Genomic DNA, 17,211 nt, shown 5'->3' with positions numbered 1-17,211 from the left:
AGAATAATGATCAAGAATTGGAAAGAATGGTAATAGTCCTAAGAGGAGACCTTGATGCTGTAAATGAATACAAAGATAAGTTCAAGGTTAGTTTTGCTAAGCTTGATGAAATTGAAGGATCAAAGGGATACCAGAGACACTAGAGGTCTTGGATTTGAGCATGGAGAAAGCTCTAGTACTACAAATCAGGATAACACATTTAGTCAGAAGGTCAAACGGAATCAGAGGTCACCGGTAAGGCAACCTAATGCACATTAATTTAATGGTAGATGAGTTGTTGGCAATAAATTTGGTCATATGGCAAGACATTGTAGAAATAGAGCAAATTGAAATAATAATGCAGTTCTTGGTCAGTGTTCCAATTGTAAAAAGTATGGTCATAGGACAAAATATTGTAGAATGAATGTGAAATATCATGCATGTGGAAAGTTTGGACATATGGCTAATCAATGCAGGTCAAGGTTACAGTAAGGAAATTCAGAAGAACAATGTCACTAGTTATGCATGCAACAAAGTAGGACACATTGCTAAATTTTGCAGAAGCAAGAACCTACCAGTAGGAAGTGATAAATCTAATGAGAAGGGAAAGTAGAAGGTTGGTGACATTCATAAGGAGCATGAGAAGAAGTGGGTTATGAAGTCTGAGGGTCAACTAGTAGAATCAATTGCCCCAGATGTTCATTGATTGAAGGATATACCACGGTTACTCAACCAATAGAGCAAAATATTCCTGCACCGACAGGATACTCATTCGATAACTAAGGCATTCACCTTAGGGGGAAGCAAATTGATGTTAGATCTTGCATTTCCCTTGGTAGTGGTCTGAAAGACCATTTCAGATCTTTGGAGAAGTCAGTTTGAAGGTTAATCGACAAAGATTTGTTGGATCTTGGATCTCATTTGGTTTACCGGTAAGTCACTATATGAGATATGGTTTGGTCATACATCTATAGTTAAGTACTTCAAAGTCTTTGGTAGTAAATGTTATATCAAAAGAGATGATTTCATTGGCAAGTTTGATCCTAGATGTGATGAAGGAATATTTCCTGGTTACTCTAATGAAAGCAAAGTATATAGATGTTATAAAAAATTTTTGCAGAGAATTATGGAGAGCTCTAATGTCAAGGTGGATGAGCGGTATAGAGGTCAAATCAGAGCGAGAATCGGTAGTGAAAATGGTCATAACTGAACTGGTAAAACCTTTACCAAAATAGAATGTTGAACCAATTACCCCGACAGTATCATAAAATTCAACAGTAAATGAAGATCAAGGAAGAGGAACATAAAGTCAGAAGACTCCTAGGTATGTAAGGATGAATAATTCAGAAGATCAAGTAATTGGACAAGAAGAAGGTTGACAGCTGATGAGGTATGCTTAATTATACCAACATCAGTTATTGAAGCTTGTAAAGATGAATATTAGACGAAAGCTATGGAAGAGGAATTGGATTAGTTAGAAAAGGACAACACATGGACTTGGATGTTATTGGAACTAGGTTTGATTGGTTTGCAATGGATATTCTCAAAAGGAAGGAATTGATTATGTTGAATCCTTGTTCCTGTAGCTAGGATTTTTCAGATATTTTCAAGGACTTTCTGGTATGGTTTTTGTTTTATGATGACTTTACACTTTGAGCATGTTCAGATGCAGATTGGGCTAGAGATATAGGTAGCTAGATAAGCTCATCCGGTGAAGATTTCTTTCTTGGAAAGAGACTTGTTTCATGGATCAACAATAAGCAGTCATGTACTTCTTTATCTACTACTAAGCATGTTGTTGTTGCTACTAACTGTACACAAGTTCTATGGATGAAGCAAATGTTGAAGCATATAAAGTTTGATTGTAATGTACCGGTAGTTATTCACTGTGATAACTCTGTTGCTATGGATGAACTAATTGATGTTGATTAGCATCAATCCAATATGCATTATTAGAGCTATTATTCATTCTGGATTGATGTGGTGATGCTGCTACTCAGGGGGAGTAGTTAGTCTTGTGATTTAGTGGTTTATGAATTTGCTTTGATATTTATATCAGATTTCTGGCATTGATGACAAAGGGGGAGAGATATTTATGTGAAAAACTTAAGGAGTTATATACATTAGGAGGAGAGATATTTATGTGTAAAACAAAGCTTAATAGAGATATCAGTCTAAGGGGGGGATTATTGGCACAAGGAGGAGGAACTGAATTTCAGAATGGTTGTATCCCATTGAGGAGTTTGGTTCTGAACCTCATTGTCATATCATTTTGTGGGAGATTGTTGGTTGTCTTGCATTGGGGGAGATTTGTTTGGCATTTCTTGGCACTTGGATGTTTTTCACTTCTAGTGCTGTCATCAATGCCAAAGGGGGAGATTGTTGGCATTTTGGAGGAATTGATTATGTGTTGCATTGATGTTTGTCATTGATGGCAACACCAACTTCTCTGGTTTCTTTGGCTATTAACCATTATCCGATTGGTCCCGATAGGATGATTAGTTTTTGGTTGGGAAGATCATGTTGATCTAGTATGCTCTGGTATGCTTTGGTCTATGGAATTGGTTTGGATTGGTTATTCATGTTTTCTTAATGTGTATCACATTCAGCTGGTTCAGGATTTGATGATCCGGAAGCTATCACTTATTCTAGTAAGCCTTTTTGTAAGCGGTAAGGGTTGTACCAATAGAGCTTTGTTGAATATCTTTTGATACTATGCATAGGTGGTGTTGGTGCAGCTTCTAGAAGGTTATCTAGATCCTAATGGTTATCATGTTTGTATTCTAGATGTTCGTGGTGTTTCATTTGGCTTATAGCAACCTATTATAGGTCTGGTGGTTATTCTACTAGGTTATGGACTAGTCTATGTAACATGTTGGTTGATACTCCCGATGTGTTACCAGTTGGATTCATTGATTGAATTATGTTGTTTCAGTCTTAGGCCAACTTGGTTGATCATTAGATTATGGGTTTAAGTGGCCGACATAATTATTTAGGTCCCAGGTTGGTATACATATGATGTAAGATCTCTTAGTAGAGTGTGGATGAGATCATGTATGGTATAGGTTATGGGATTATGATCTGTATACAAACAATGTTGTAATCATATGCAGGGGTTTTGGTTGATCATAGGTGATCAAATTGGGTTTGTGGAAGATGTTTAAGGCCTCTGGTATTGAGCTTAACCGAAACTGTACTCAGGCATGGGAGATGTTATTCTTGCTATTCAATCTTTATTCTAGATTATTGTCTTATGTTTTCTATAGTCAGTGAGACTCATTTTGTGATGAGCAGTGTGCTCTAGGTTGTTGGCCTTCCTACATGTGCAGGCCCCTTATTGTAATATTTATTCATCTGATCAGTGGATAGATATTGTGGGTCTCCAATCCCACCATGGTTTTTCCTCTTTGGGGTTTTCCAAAAATAAATCTGTGGTGTTATGGTGTTCATCTTTGTGGTTGCATTATTGATTATTTTTATATGCTTTTATGTTTACCAGTTGCTGAGTTGTTGTATTAATAAGGTTAAATTTCTCCATTTTAGTAGAACACTAATTCACCCCCCCTCTCAGTCTTCTTGGATCCCAACATAGGCAACAATGTTCTCCAGACTTTTGTATAATTGTACTGAAGATGCTCTTTCACTTTCAAATTTTTGATGCTTTCAGCTAAGATTTTCTTTAGTTCATTTAGTTCCACCTTTGACTATTCGTTCTCTGCAATTGTAAATGGAGAGGCAGATTTTTTATCCTTTTTTGTAATTCACTGCTATTGTTCTCTGCATCTTTCCTCTTTGCTTTCTCATTTGCTAGGTCTCTCTGTAAATTTTGTATTTTTCTTTCCAACTTATCTCTCTCTCTCTCTCTCTCTCTCTCTCTCTCTCTCTCTCTCTCTCTCTCTCTCTCTCTCTCTCTCTCTCTCTCTCTCTCTCTCTCTCTCTCTCTCTCTCTCTCTCAATGATGTGTACACCACTTTCTTGGTCTTTCTTGACACATTAATTTTGTCCACATTCTTAACTCCTAAAAAATTGATTTGGATGGTGCTAACGCGAAATAGGGAGGGATCAATCTGATTCTCTACTTTATTTGATTTGGAATTGGGGGCATAACAACCATGTACTCCATCATTTCTTTATTTGGGTCATATGAGGGAAATACCCTATTCATTACAGGTTGTTCCTCTATAGCTATAGTACTTGCAACCTTCATCATTAGCTTCCTTTTTTCTTTTCTTTTTTATGTTGTCTCTTTAAATTGATCAATGAAATTATTGTAATTAAAATCTGGGGTTTTTGACGCAATTGAATGTTTGAATGGTGAAATAGCACTTGCAGTGATGTAGGCACCTCCACCTATGCCTTTGGCTCTAACCAATTCATTGTGAGGTCTAGAAAAAGATGCAAAAACCATTCCTAATCATGTCCCACTCTGACTTACAGTTGGGGTTATCAAACTCATTTGAGGGCCATGGGATTGTTCTAGAGCTGGAAACAATACTTTCATGGTGGAACTTGATGTAGTTGTTGTACTCGTCATTGTTGTCATAAGATTTTGCTTCTTCAACATGCCTTGATCACCAGGATTCTTTATATTATCTTCTACTATTGGTCTCTTCTAAGCGTCTTTTTTTCCTTGCATTGTTGACCACAACTAGTAATAGTACCCATACCATCCCCACCATCCCCACTAGTGGCAAGAACACTTGATTCTCCACCATGTTCTGGTTGTGATTGAATCTGAGTGTCAAGATTTGAAGCTAAAACAAAACAAGGTTCAGTTTTATAATTATCACCTTTCCTTGTTGATTCAACTCCAATGCCTCGACAATATGTACCTTTTCTTGGTAACTCTACCTCTAGTGGCATCCAAGGGCCTTGTCCTTTGGACCCAAGACCACAACCTCGATAACCCAATTTTTCCATTATGACTGCCCCTGAAGAATATTTTTCTAACAGGGTCTCACTCAAAATAGATGATTTTGCAAATTCTATAATAATTGTTGGATTTTGATATGAGGGTATCTCATTATCACTATCATGATCTCTATCATTATCACTATCATCATATGCTTCAGAGGGATTCTCTATATTCCATAATTTTCTAAACTTAGAATCCTCTAGGATATCTTCAAAATCTGCAATAGTCTTTGGCTCACCTAGATTCTTCCTCATAGACCAAAAATATTTGATTTTGTTTTGTGTCTAGTTTTCCTCTACATAAGCCTTTGATAGAGATTTTGGGATACTATTTATAGTAGATGGAACATCATCTCTTTTATAAAAATTGTTGGACCTCCTGGTTTGGATCTCTTGCTCTATTGTTCTTTGTGGGTGCAATGCCATAATTTCTGCAGACAATTGTTCTAGAGAAATACTTTTCTCAGCAGCTGTTTCCTCCATCACTTTTTTGACCTCATCTCAAGAATATTTATTTTTCAAGATTTATAACAAGGGTTTACTTTTATGTTGAATTTTACTTGAAGGTTTCTTATTTGCCACAACCATTTCTTTAATGATGTTGCATGGACCATACTGCCAATAACTGTCAACATCAAAATTCAAAAAATTCAAAGTTTCATATACCACACTTAATGCTTTTCTCTCAAATGTGTACCCTCCACATGAAAAAGGTATGAAGTAAATATGCTCTTCTTTTGCAGACCATAGAAGTAGAGCTTTTCTATACTTTGCATCTACCATACATATTCCAATGCAAAAACCCTATCTGGCACATGTATTGGAAGTTTGTAGGGTTCTATTCCTTGTCCATAAAACCTCAACACGGTATATTCTTCCATGAGGTACTAGTCAGCCAATTGTATTTCAGGTCCTAGTTGAATGCAATCTCTACAAGACTCAGGCAATCTAGGCATTGGAGTGTGTTTAATTGCATGATACATTAGAGCCAAAAAGAAATCTACAAAATGGTTGTAGTTTTCTCTCTTATCATGCATCCTTATCTTAGTGGTCCATTCATACATTGGACGCATTGTTCTCACCTCATCATCCTTGTACACTTGAATCTGAAGCTTTTTGGACTCTAACGTTCCACTATATTTCACTAGAAGAAGATGGCACAAGTAGGTTGTAAACCTAAATTTCTTAGAGGAACCTCTTTTAATATTTACAAATTGTTCATGCATGGATCGAACAATGTGCTCAAAAAAATTATAACTAACATGTTGATTAACACAACATATATTAAATACTATTTCAAGGAGGATTGCACCCACTTCTATATTATTTTCCAATCCCAGGCAAAATGTTAGCATGGCAATAGCATCCTGAAGCCATTACACAAAAATATCTTTGTTATAAGGAGGCTTATATGTTTTGATCCAATTGTTTACCATCCATTATTATCACTTTGAGATTATTATTTCTCCCCTCTTCATCGATTGCTTCATAATCACAGGCAATCTTTTCTAGGTCAATATGGACGTTTGATCCAAAATCTCCTGCTCCAAGCCTTGAGTCCAACAAACTTTTAAATTCTTCCTCGGTAATGTTAGAAAAAATGGTATCTCAACCTTGCATTTACATGAGGTTACTATTTATAATAAGTTTTCATTTGAGTACAAAATGGTGTGAAATTGTCCTTGAAGCTTCTGGTTGGCTAGATAAGCATTCCGGTAAAGTTACATCACAAGATCACATCTAGTTTTGAAGATATCAAATTTTTCATTTTGGAGGGGTGCAATGAAAGGTTTAAATTTAATTTTAAGGACTTTAGAGGCCTCTAAACACCTTTAAAAGTGGACATAAGTGGCATAGCAGCTTACGAGGCAATAGAGCACTCTGTGAGCTTTTCGACACTTCAAACTATTCGTCAATAGGACACACGATTCTCATGTTATGGCCTCTAAAAGTTTGTACTCCAGATATTGCAAATATAAAATACATCAGACACATAAATGAGTTGTAAAAGGGAGGGACACATGTTGATGTGTGTTTTAATACATCATAGGGTATCTAGAATGGAGATAAGGTCGGCTACACCTTATTGGGTGGTTTTAGCCCATGGTTTTGTAATACCATTTGACGGTTTCTTGTATTGTATCTCCTATATATGAGGTGTGTGAGATAGAGGTTGTGTGTAAGAGTCTTATAGCAATTGAGTTACCTCTGAGTCTCTGATTAGTGGTACTCCTGTAAAGAGCTTGTTCTGCAAGTATATTGTAATTTGTTATTGAATGCTGAATAATATATTGAGCTACTTTTGGAGTGTGGGGTTTTTCTCCCAAAAGAGTTTTCCCCACGTAAATCATTGTGTTTCTATGTTGTGGTATGGATGATATTTTGATTATTTCTGTTAAGTTTCTATAACTATTGTAACAATCTGTAAATTTTTTTGCATTATCCTCCTCTCAAGGTTAGTGTAGGTATTTGTTCCGCTACTTAACTTCCTTACAATTAATGGATAAAATTTCCTTTTGAATATTTTTATTAACAATTGCTCATCTATTTTCATCATAATTTTGGGCATAGACCATGACAATTTTCGAGCAAGGGAAAACCTCAGGTAGCATCATGCGTCCCAATCCAATATCCCACACTGCAGTTTTATTTATGTTTTGGCCTAATATTTTATTATACACAATCTTTCATGTCTTGCCAGACATGCCCTCTATGGCCTTATTCTCACATGAAAATCTAAGTTTTGTGGTTAGCCTACCATGGATTACAAGATCATAAATATCATGAAATTCATCAGTGAAACCCGAGGTTTTAACCAATTGGGCATAGTCTATTTTTGTATCTCTTTGGATTTCCCCATCGCTGACATTGATGGTAGACAAGCTTGAAAATGTAAACCTTCAACGCCCACCGCCCGGTCCCCTAATTCTACAATCTAAACTGCAAGATTGAAAAAATAAAAAATGTGGGATGTAGGTGTTCTGTATTTCTCTTAGAAACTTACCCAAAAATTTGAATTTGAAACTATGAAGAAACAAACTTTGTTGCATCCCTGAATTTGGATTCTAATTTCTATATCTCCCTAGTTAACTGGTTACTTCAAAGTCCAATCTCCCTTAATTTCAAAAGCTTCCTCAAGGGGCAAAACAATGGTTAAAATTCATTTCTTTTTCTTTCTTTCTTTTATAAAAAATATTCAATCATTCATTTATTAAAACATTTCATTCCTAATAGTGCTCACACTTGTCTCTATTCTGGGGACTTTTTGAAGAAACTTGTGTCCTTCACAACTTTGGCCCAAAATAGAGCTTATGCCATTGATCTACGATCATTCAACGGTCATTAAATTGATTAAAATTATTTATGTATAGACATAGAGTTAATTAAGTATACAATTTATAATAGTTAATTAGACAATTCTCACACGTCTCTATTCCGAAGACTTTTTGAAGAAACCTTTGTCCTTCAGAACTTCGACCTGAAATTGAGCTTCTGTCGTTGATCCGTGATCATCCAACGATCATTAAATTGATTGATTAATTAATTGTAGACTTATAGTTAACTAGCACTTGCACCTTGCTGATAGTAAATTAAAGATAAAATTTAATATAGTTTAATATTATAAGTGAATAAATTAATCTAATATTTAAATCGAAGTAATGAATAAATTTATAAATAATAAAATATAATAAAAATTAAAGTCATGACTTTCATATTTTATCACTTCAATTTATAAATTGTAATAAAAACTTTTAACTATATTTGAAAGTTTAGATATGAGCAAGATATCACTAGTTTTATTTGAATGCATCATTCACATTTTACAAGTGAATTAAATAAATTATTAAAAATTTAAAATATACCAAAAAATGAAAAAGAAAATTATAAAGATAAAATTTAAATGTAGTTTGATATTACAAAATTAACATATATATGTGAATGAAATAACCTAATATTTAAATTTAAATAATGAATAAATTTATAAACAATTAAATATAATAAAATTTAAATTCACAATTTACCACTTCAATTTATAAATTATAATCTAAACTTTTAACTATATTTAAAAGTTAAAATATAAGAAAAATATTACGAGCTTTATTTGATAAAAATCAAGAATACATCCTTGCAAATTAAATAAATTATTAAAAAATTAAAATGTACAAAACATTGAAAGAGGAAATGTAGTTTAATATTACAAAAATAATATATATATATATATATATATATATATATATATATATATATATATATATATATATATATATATATATCTGTGTGTGTGTGTGTGTGTGTGTGTGTGTGAATCAATTAACTCAATATTTAAATTTAAGTACTAAATAAATTTATAAGCACTTGAATACAATAAAAATTAAAAGTAATAACTTACCTTTTTTTTTGTATTAAGTATCATAGAACAATTACAAACTTATTACAAATACTAGCTCCTTTCGAGCACCAAATTAGAAACAACAATTGGAAGACCAAGGGTCGCAATTTAGAAATCCACTTTAAACAATGTGACAAATACAACCAATGGAAAACCAAGAGTCACAACTTAGAATTCCACAAAGATGTCCCTCTTGAGAGTTGAACTTGGGTCTCCACACATTGAGAACTCAATGCTTTAACCAACTAAGCTCAACCCCCTGGACAATAACTTACCTTCATAATTATGGATTCAATTTATAAATTATAATCAAATCTTTTAACTATATTTAAAATTTAAATTACAAGCAAAATATCACTACCTTTATTTGATAAAAATCAAGAATAGATCCTTGCAAATTAAATAAATTAATAAAAATTGAAATGCACCATAAACTAAAACTTACCTAATTTGCTAATGTAACAATTTTTTTTTTCAATTTTTTTTATTGACTATTAATTTTATGTAATACAATATATAAAATATTCCATTAACAAGACTCTACATCTAAATAGATTAAACATATCATAATTTATAGAGTATTATTTAGTTATATGATAAGAATTTCAAATTTTTCTTTCAATTTCTAAAACAAATGTAAGTGAATTTACAATAGAAGTTTGATATAACTTGATTATCCTCAATGGTATTATTTCTTTATATTTTATAAATTACTATTAAAATATAAATAATATATTAAATTTCAAATATTACACCACAACACCAGACAAATATTGTTAAAAATTAATTTTTAAATATTATTTTGACTAATAAATTAAAAATTAATTAAAAATATTAGAAATATTCAAAAGTAGAAATATTTATCCTACTTGAGTCTCCTTCATCGTCATCGTAACTAGCCCCTTTTATTAGCCACCCGGTCGCTCTGATTTTTCAAGCTTTAATCTCGTTGTGCACTTTCTTTGAGATCAATGGTCTAGATCACCGCGCGACTACACAGTTAGATCAAGATGCTCATTCACCTTAACTCTGCAGCCCTACCTGCACACATGGCACATGGGCCCTACTGATGTCAATCTCTTATTAAGTGGACCAATAATATTCTACATGCTGGAGGTCAAAGGACACGTCAGAAAGGGTTGGCCCAATCTATCCTCCTTGTAAGCCACAATATTGAGTGGTCACCTCCTATTTATCCGATGACCCAAATCATTACACAATTGCATAATTAATCAAAGCTACTCACCAAAACTAACTCTACAACTCCGCCCACACATGCCCTACCAATAGTGATGACATATACTTGGAACACTAAATGAATGACATGTGGAAAGCCATGTAACATGGCTAGGACGTGGGTCTAGCATGTTCGTCTCCTAAGTGTGATAATGTGGGGTTGTCTTTTGTAAGATCGATGGCCAGGATTTTCACATGAATGGAAAGTTAGCCAGAAGTGCTCAATGAAGCTAACTCCGTAGTGCCAAAGGTTTTTATAAACTATGGTGTAAATAAAAAATAATAAAATTAAAGACATTAAACCAGTACATGTGCCTGTAATTTGAATTTACCACTATAAGGGTTTATGCTCTAGGGTTTTCTATGTGGGCTATAGTTGCATTTGTTACATTAATCATTGCTTTCTCTGTGTCTTTCAATTTCAAGAGCCTAATTGATCATCTACAGTAACAAAGTTGCAGAGTGAATTGTTTTAATAGTGTAGTAGGGCAACATCTAATAGCAAAATGAAAATTGAAACCCATCTCATACAAATACAACTTCACCAACGTTAACACATTGACAAGGATCACACCTTGATAAGAAAATTGCCAAGACAACAAAATATCCTTAATATTATGATTCATCATTCATCTAACATTTGAAAGTACAAATAGAGACAATCTTAGCAACAATATAGTAGTCTATTCATTAAGTAATTGAAAAACTACTGAGAGAAAGTGTACATTCTAATTTCCTTCACCATGAAACCACCCTACACAAGTAGACAAGACAAATCCTTGTTTTTACTCTCCCTGGAGATAAGAAAATTTTAGAGTCCTTCTTTACAGCCTTGGTATTCCTTTTATAATCATAAGGAATGCAAAAAGCTACCGCTCATTTACAAGAATGTGTAACATGTATTGCATGTATAGGATGTCGTAAAACCACCAGGTCAGTATACATGAAAGCTTTGGTGCCAAGATACATAAATCTTCCATGAATGAAGGCTACCTTATGAGCCATGCCACCATCACACAATTGTGGTTATTGATGTAGAGGATACTAGGATACAAGATTCTCATTATATTTCCTGGTAGGGGATAACTTTGATAGTTTTGATCAAGTAGGAATGCTTGACTGCAAAACTGCATCTACCATGTCCTTTTTCACCTCTAAGGCATTTTGTTGGCATTAGTGTCAAATATGATAGTCTTAAAGTGGTCACATGGAAATAGAAAGGTGATAATTAAAGTGACTAAGTCACTAAGGAAAAGCTAAGGATTTAAAACACCTAAGTATCATACTAAAGTTAAGTCACTAGGTAATGTGACTTGGTGTGTCCCCACTGACAAGGCATTTGTGAAGTAAAAAAAATCCTATCTTATTCATGTCTGATGATATTTGTGGATTTGAATAAAACAATTGAAACCTATCTTTTGTGGAGCTCATTTTATGTTTCATTTGCTCAATTTGAGCCCTCAAACTAGGGCACACCTCATAGCTCTTAGGGTTTTGGTAAGATGCAAAATGGTTTATAGTGGCAAGGAGGTTATAGTAGAGCATGACAGTTGAAATATTTTCAGTGAGATGCACAATGGTTGTAAGAGTTTCAGTGAGATGCACAGTGTGGTTACAATAGCAAGGAAGTTACTGTTTGTCGACATGGACAGTTTTTCATCTCCCCTATTTTCCAAGTGTTTCAATGAATCTCTATGTGTTTTACTTCCTTAATCCCCCATTGTTTGTTAAATTTGAAAAAGGTTCTTTATCAGTTAAATCCATTCTTTTGTGTGTTAAGCTTAGTTTTTCTTAAGCTTCTGCTAAACATTTTGTCTTGGGTTGTTAAATTCATTAAGGGTTTGAATGCTGCATTTAGTTTAACTCACACTCTTATTTTTACTTGATTTGTAAAGGGTTTTTGTGTTTGCAAATGGTGATTTAGTCTAAACCCTAGTTAAGTTTTTTATTTAAAATCTTCCAATCACTCTTTAGTTCCTGGTTTATTTTTGGGTTTGAACTCTTGTCAAGGGTTTGTCATATGTTGATCTTTCTTTGTGGCAATATGTGTGTAAGGTTGTTAAAACAACGGTTTTGGGGATTAATCTCTTTTTGTCAAAATTTTTGTTATTGTAGTGTGTCAAATGTAACTACTATTTTCATCTCGATAGAACTTCCTTTTAGTTACATTCAAGATGTAATTAATGCCAATTATTATTAAAAGAAAAATTATTGTTTTGTCTTTCAAAAGATTGTGATCTTTAGAATGTAGATATTTGAAGTTTTGTGATGGTGTGAGAAGTGAAAAAGAAGGCATCTCTTGAGTACTCTCAGTGATTTTCGAAGGCATACAATATCACTATTATATCATGATCTGTTTATGAAGATTCTCGAGTAATAATGTGCAAAAGCTTCTACATTGGGATTCACTGTAATATATTTTTGTTGTACTCATCATATGCACAATTCTATTGTATATTTGAGCAACTGAGCTCTTTATACGACAGAACCGTGTATGTTTTTCATACACATTAGTGTATTGCATGTGAATTAAAAGAACTATTGTTTCTAAGTCTCAATGTTGTGAGATTAGAATCTGTAAAAGAAGTGAAACAAAGATAAAACTTTGTATGTGATTTCAGTCAAACTTGTTGAAAAGCTTTTTTAAGCCAGTGAGGCATTGAAAAGCCTATCAGTGAGATAGCATTGTTAGTGACACATATAAAATAGTTAGTGAGGAATTGTAAGAGAAATTTTTTATAAGCTAGTGAGGCATTTCAAGTGGTTTTGTTCCCTGGGAGGGTTTCCACTCAAGACATATTCTGTGTCATCTTTTTATGTGTGTTGTACTTATTCTATTATCAATTCTGATTGCATTTTATTGTATCTTATAGATCAAGCTTCAAAGAGCAGTTAAAAATGAAAAATTGACCATGAACACTAATTCACCACCTCCCCCCCCCCCTCTTAGTGTTTATAGTACTCCAACAGTCTTCACCCAACTTTCTCTTTGCATTCTACCCATTATAAGGGGGAAATTGTAGTTGGTAGAGAGATTGGAATTATTTGCAATTGCAGCCAAAGCCTGTAGTTCCACTCAAGCCTTTTAAAATTGTTGGTGTAATTATTTGTTCATGTTAGATATAATTAAACTTTACTTAAGTTCACTTAGGTAAATGCATAATATAATAGTTTGCATATGAGACACTTAGGGAGATGTGCATACATTGGGAGTGTGTATGTAGGAGATTTCCACCTTTTATGGTGTGATATTGTTATTACTTTATCATATCCACTTATTGTGGAGTGATAATTCCACCTTCGATGGGTGATCCACCTCATGTGGAATATTTTACTATTTCTCGTACTTGCCCTTGCATCTCATTGAGCCACATGTCATCATTGTGTGATCTATTGTCTCTTATCCTTGCCTTTATAAGCAAGCTCATCTACATTATATGTAACTTTTGATAATCCAGTTGATCAGTATTTAGCATCCTGATTAGAATACAGTTTATTCTTATCAATATATTTTGTCTCTTTATTGTACTATTCATTGAGCTCTTGATCTTGGCTATTTTCAATAAATTCTCACATGGTATCAGAGCCTATAGGGCTTCATTAATTAGTCATTTTGGAGAGCTTTTAGAGGTTTCTATTTTTGGATCTGGGGAGCTTCTCATTTTAGGTGCGTCCTATGGAAATTTTGACCTCACCGTTGCATCTAGGAGGCTATTTCCATGAATTTTGAGTATAAATTGAACCTATTTTGGAGGAAAAATTCCGCCTATTAGACTATATGGTACAATCTTTCAAAAAAATATATATATTTTTTATTTTTGCAAAAAATGATTATATTTTCAATTTTTTAAAAATTTTCACAGAATTTTTTTTTTAATTTGTAAAAGTTATTTTATGCATCAAAAATAAAAAAAATATTATATATTTTCTTAGGGGGTTTCAACCCCCCGACCACCATACCCTATAGCATTATTGTCTTTGCAAGGCCCATACTGAAAGTTTCATTGGGCAACATTATTCTCCCTGCCCAGCCACCTGCAAACTCATCGACACCTCCACCCAGCTAGCCCCACTTGTGGCCCCTGCCAGTGGCTTGTCCCGACATCAAGGCACCTCCACCCACCGGCCACCACTCACCACTACTCCTCCAGCTGGCCACCATTCTCCGCCACCCGTGAAGTGCCCCCTTGCTCCCTCCTCCTACTTTGTCAGTACTTATGGTGTAACTGCATCCACCATGTGGCAGGTGGCCACTGGCCCATGGAAAATTGACTTAGACACACATCAGTGACATGCACCATCTCTAGATTTGTCTGCATCTACCACATCTTTGTCCACATAGCACCCAATTGGCATCTATTCAGCAGGCCACACAAGCGTATGGTGTCGTGTCACTGTGACCAGTCAGTAGTCCACATCAGTGACTATACATCTAGTTGGAATTTATATCATTCCCGTATGGGCCATGTGTATATCCACGTCACTTGCCAAGCCATCCGACTATACGACCGTACAACCACGTGTCAGATTTTTATTCATCTATGTCATCAATTCATACAGTACGAACATCCATGCAAGTTGGGTGGTGAAGTTCTCATGATGGCTAGATGGGAATCAAACTTAAGCCCCTCTAATGCTGATGTTAGCACTACGTCGACATGTTTTTTAAAATTTTGGATCCCCCTCTCATTTCGTTTTTTGATTTTGCAATCCGACTTCAAGAGGCCATAACATGCTCATTTTAACTCCTTTTTGGGTGCAATTTTTTTTATTTGTGCTAATTTTTTGTGCTCTTCACAATGGTGGGGGAATTTTCTAATTTTTATGGATAGATTTTTCATAATTTTTAGTTTTTGATGATTGTACCTATCCAATCCTCAATTTTACAACTTCAAAGGCTTCATTTGGAGTCACACGACCTCCTTTTCAGGTGTCATTTTTTTTTAAAGTGCATGATGTTTTGTCTACTTTCATAATCTGCCATCATTTTGTAGTGATTTTAAGTAGAAATTGTACTTCTAGTATTTGGTCATTTTTGGCCTATTTGGTACTTGTATTTTGCTTGGATCTTAGTTTAGATCACTTGCAGTATTTTTGGGGGTTATAGCCTGTTTGAGGCAGTTGTAAAGTTGAAATTAGAAGTTCACCTTGCCTTATTTTTCAAGTGGCCTATTGTACACGTACTAAGTAAAAAGTGCCAAATCATCATTTTATTTTTTTTTTTGGGGGGGGGGGGGTGTCTTGTGTGATTTTGCCTCTCTCTATCTTGTGTTTTTTCATTTTGGTGCTATGGGTTCTCCTAAATTTCCACTTTTAACTCCACATAATTATGCATCATGGAAGATTAAGGTATGGAGTAAACTAATGAAAAAAGGACCCATTCATTATGTAAATGGAATAATAACAACACCACCTGATCCTAAGGTTGATCCTAATGCTCAAATTGAATGGCTCACTAAAAATTCTATGAAACTTGGAACATTGAGAAAGTATGTATCAGATGACCTCATTTTTCACATTGAGAAGTGTACAACAACTAAAGAGGCTTGGGATATTTATGTGAAATTGGATGGTCTAGTTGATGAGATTAAGGGCTACATTTTTTATAGTGAACTCACAACATTGGATCCCAAGGATTTTGATACAATCCAAGATTTTGTCATGAAAGAAAATGAGCTAAGAGCAAAGATAAAGGATTGTGGCATTGACAAAAAGGATGCTCAATTAGTTTACAACTTGTTGGACAAGCTTCAATGAGAGTATGCAACCTTTGTTTCTAGCTTTCACACTCATCGATTGGCTCAAGGTGCCTCATACACTCTACCATCATTTGATGCATTCACAGAGATGTTAATTCTTGAGCAATCTAAGCTGACTAAGATGGGGATTCTTAAATATTCAAAGTCACAAGATTTGGTGGCTAATAAAGGGAATCAAAGCAATCAAGGAAAAGGCAAGAACCAAAAGCAATCTAAGCCAAAGTCACAACAAGATGGAGCATAATCATCCTCTCCACAACAAGATAATTCTCCATCCTCACCTAAGAGGAAATCATATAAGGGCAATCTTTTTTGTGCATATTGTAAGAGGTCGAGACATGATGAACATCATTGTTACAAGAAGAATATTGATGAATTGAAACATCTTCTTGAGAAGAACAAAATCAGTTTGCCTTCTAGAATGTCTACATCAGCTTCTTCTTCCAAAGAAAAGGATAAAGGGAAGGATAAAACTTTTGAGTCAAAAGGAAAGGGACAAGCTCTTTGTGCTACTACAAGTCATGATTCAGGGAGATGGCTTCTAGATTTAGGGGCTTCTCATCATATGGAATCTTTACAGTCTATGTTCTCTTCATTTGAGCCTTGCACCATGCCACAGATTTTGATGGGAAATCATACATACATGGATGTGATTGGGAAAGGATCTATTGCCATTGGGGATAACTCCTTGAATGATGTGTTGTGTGTACCCCATTTGACAAACTATCTTCTTTCCATCTATCAAATCACATGTGGGGCAACAAGGAAAACTATGGAGTTCACATCTGATTCAGATATTATTGTGACAAGGGTGGTTGATCATGCATCTCAGTTGTCCTCCTTTTCACATTTTGGTACTATTGATGAGGTTGATTCTTCACATGATGATCATACTTATGTTGATGATTCTTATTTTGAGGAGAAATTTGGGTA

Source organism: Cryptomeria japonica, chromosome 8, assembly GCF_030272615.1.
Source record: "Cryptomeria japonica chromosome 8, Sugi_1.0, whole genome shotgun sequence".
NCBI lineage: Eukaryota > Viridiplantae > Streptophyta > Pinopsida > Cupressales > Cupressaceae > Cryptomeria > Cryptomeria japonica.
The sequence above is the reverse complement of the archived record's forward strand: the minus strand, read 5'-3'. Positions refer to the sequence as shown.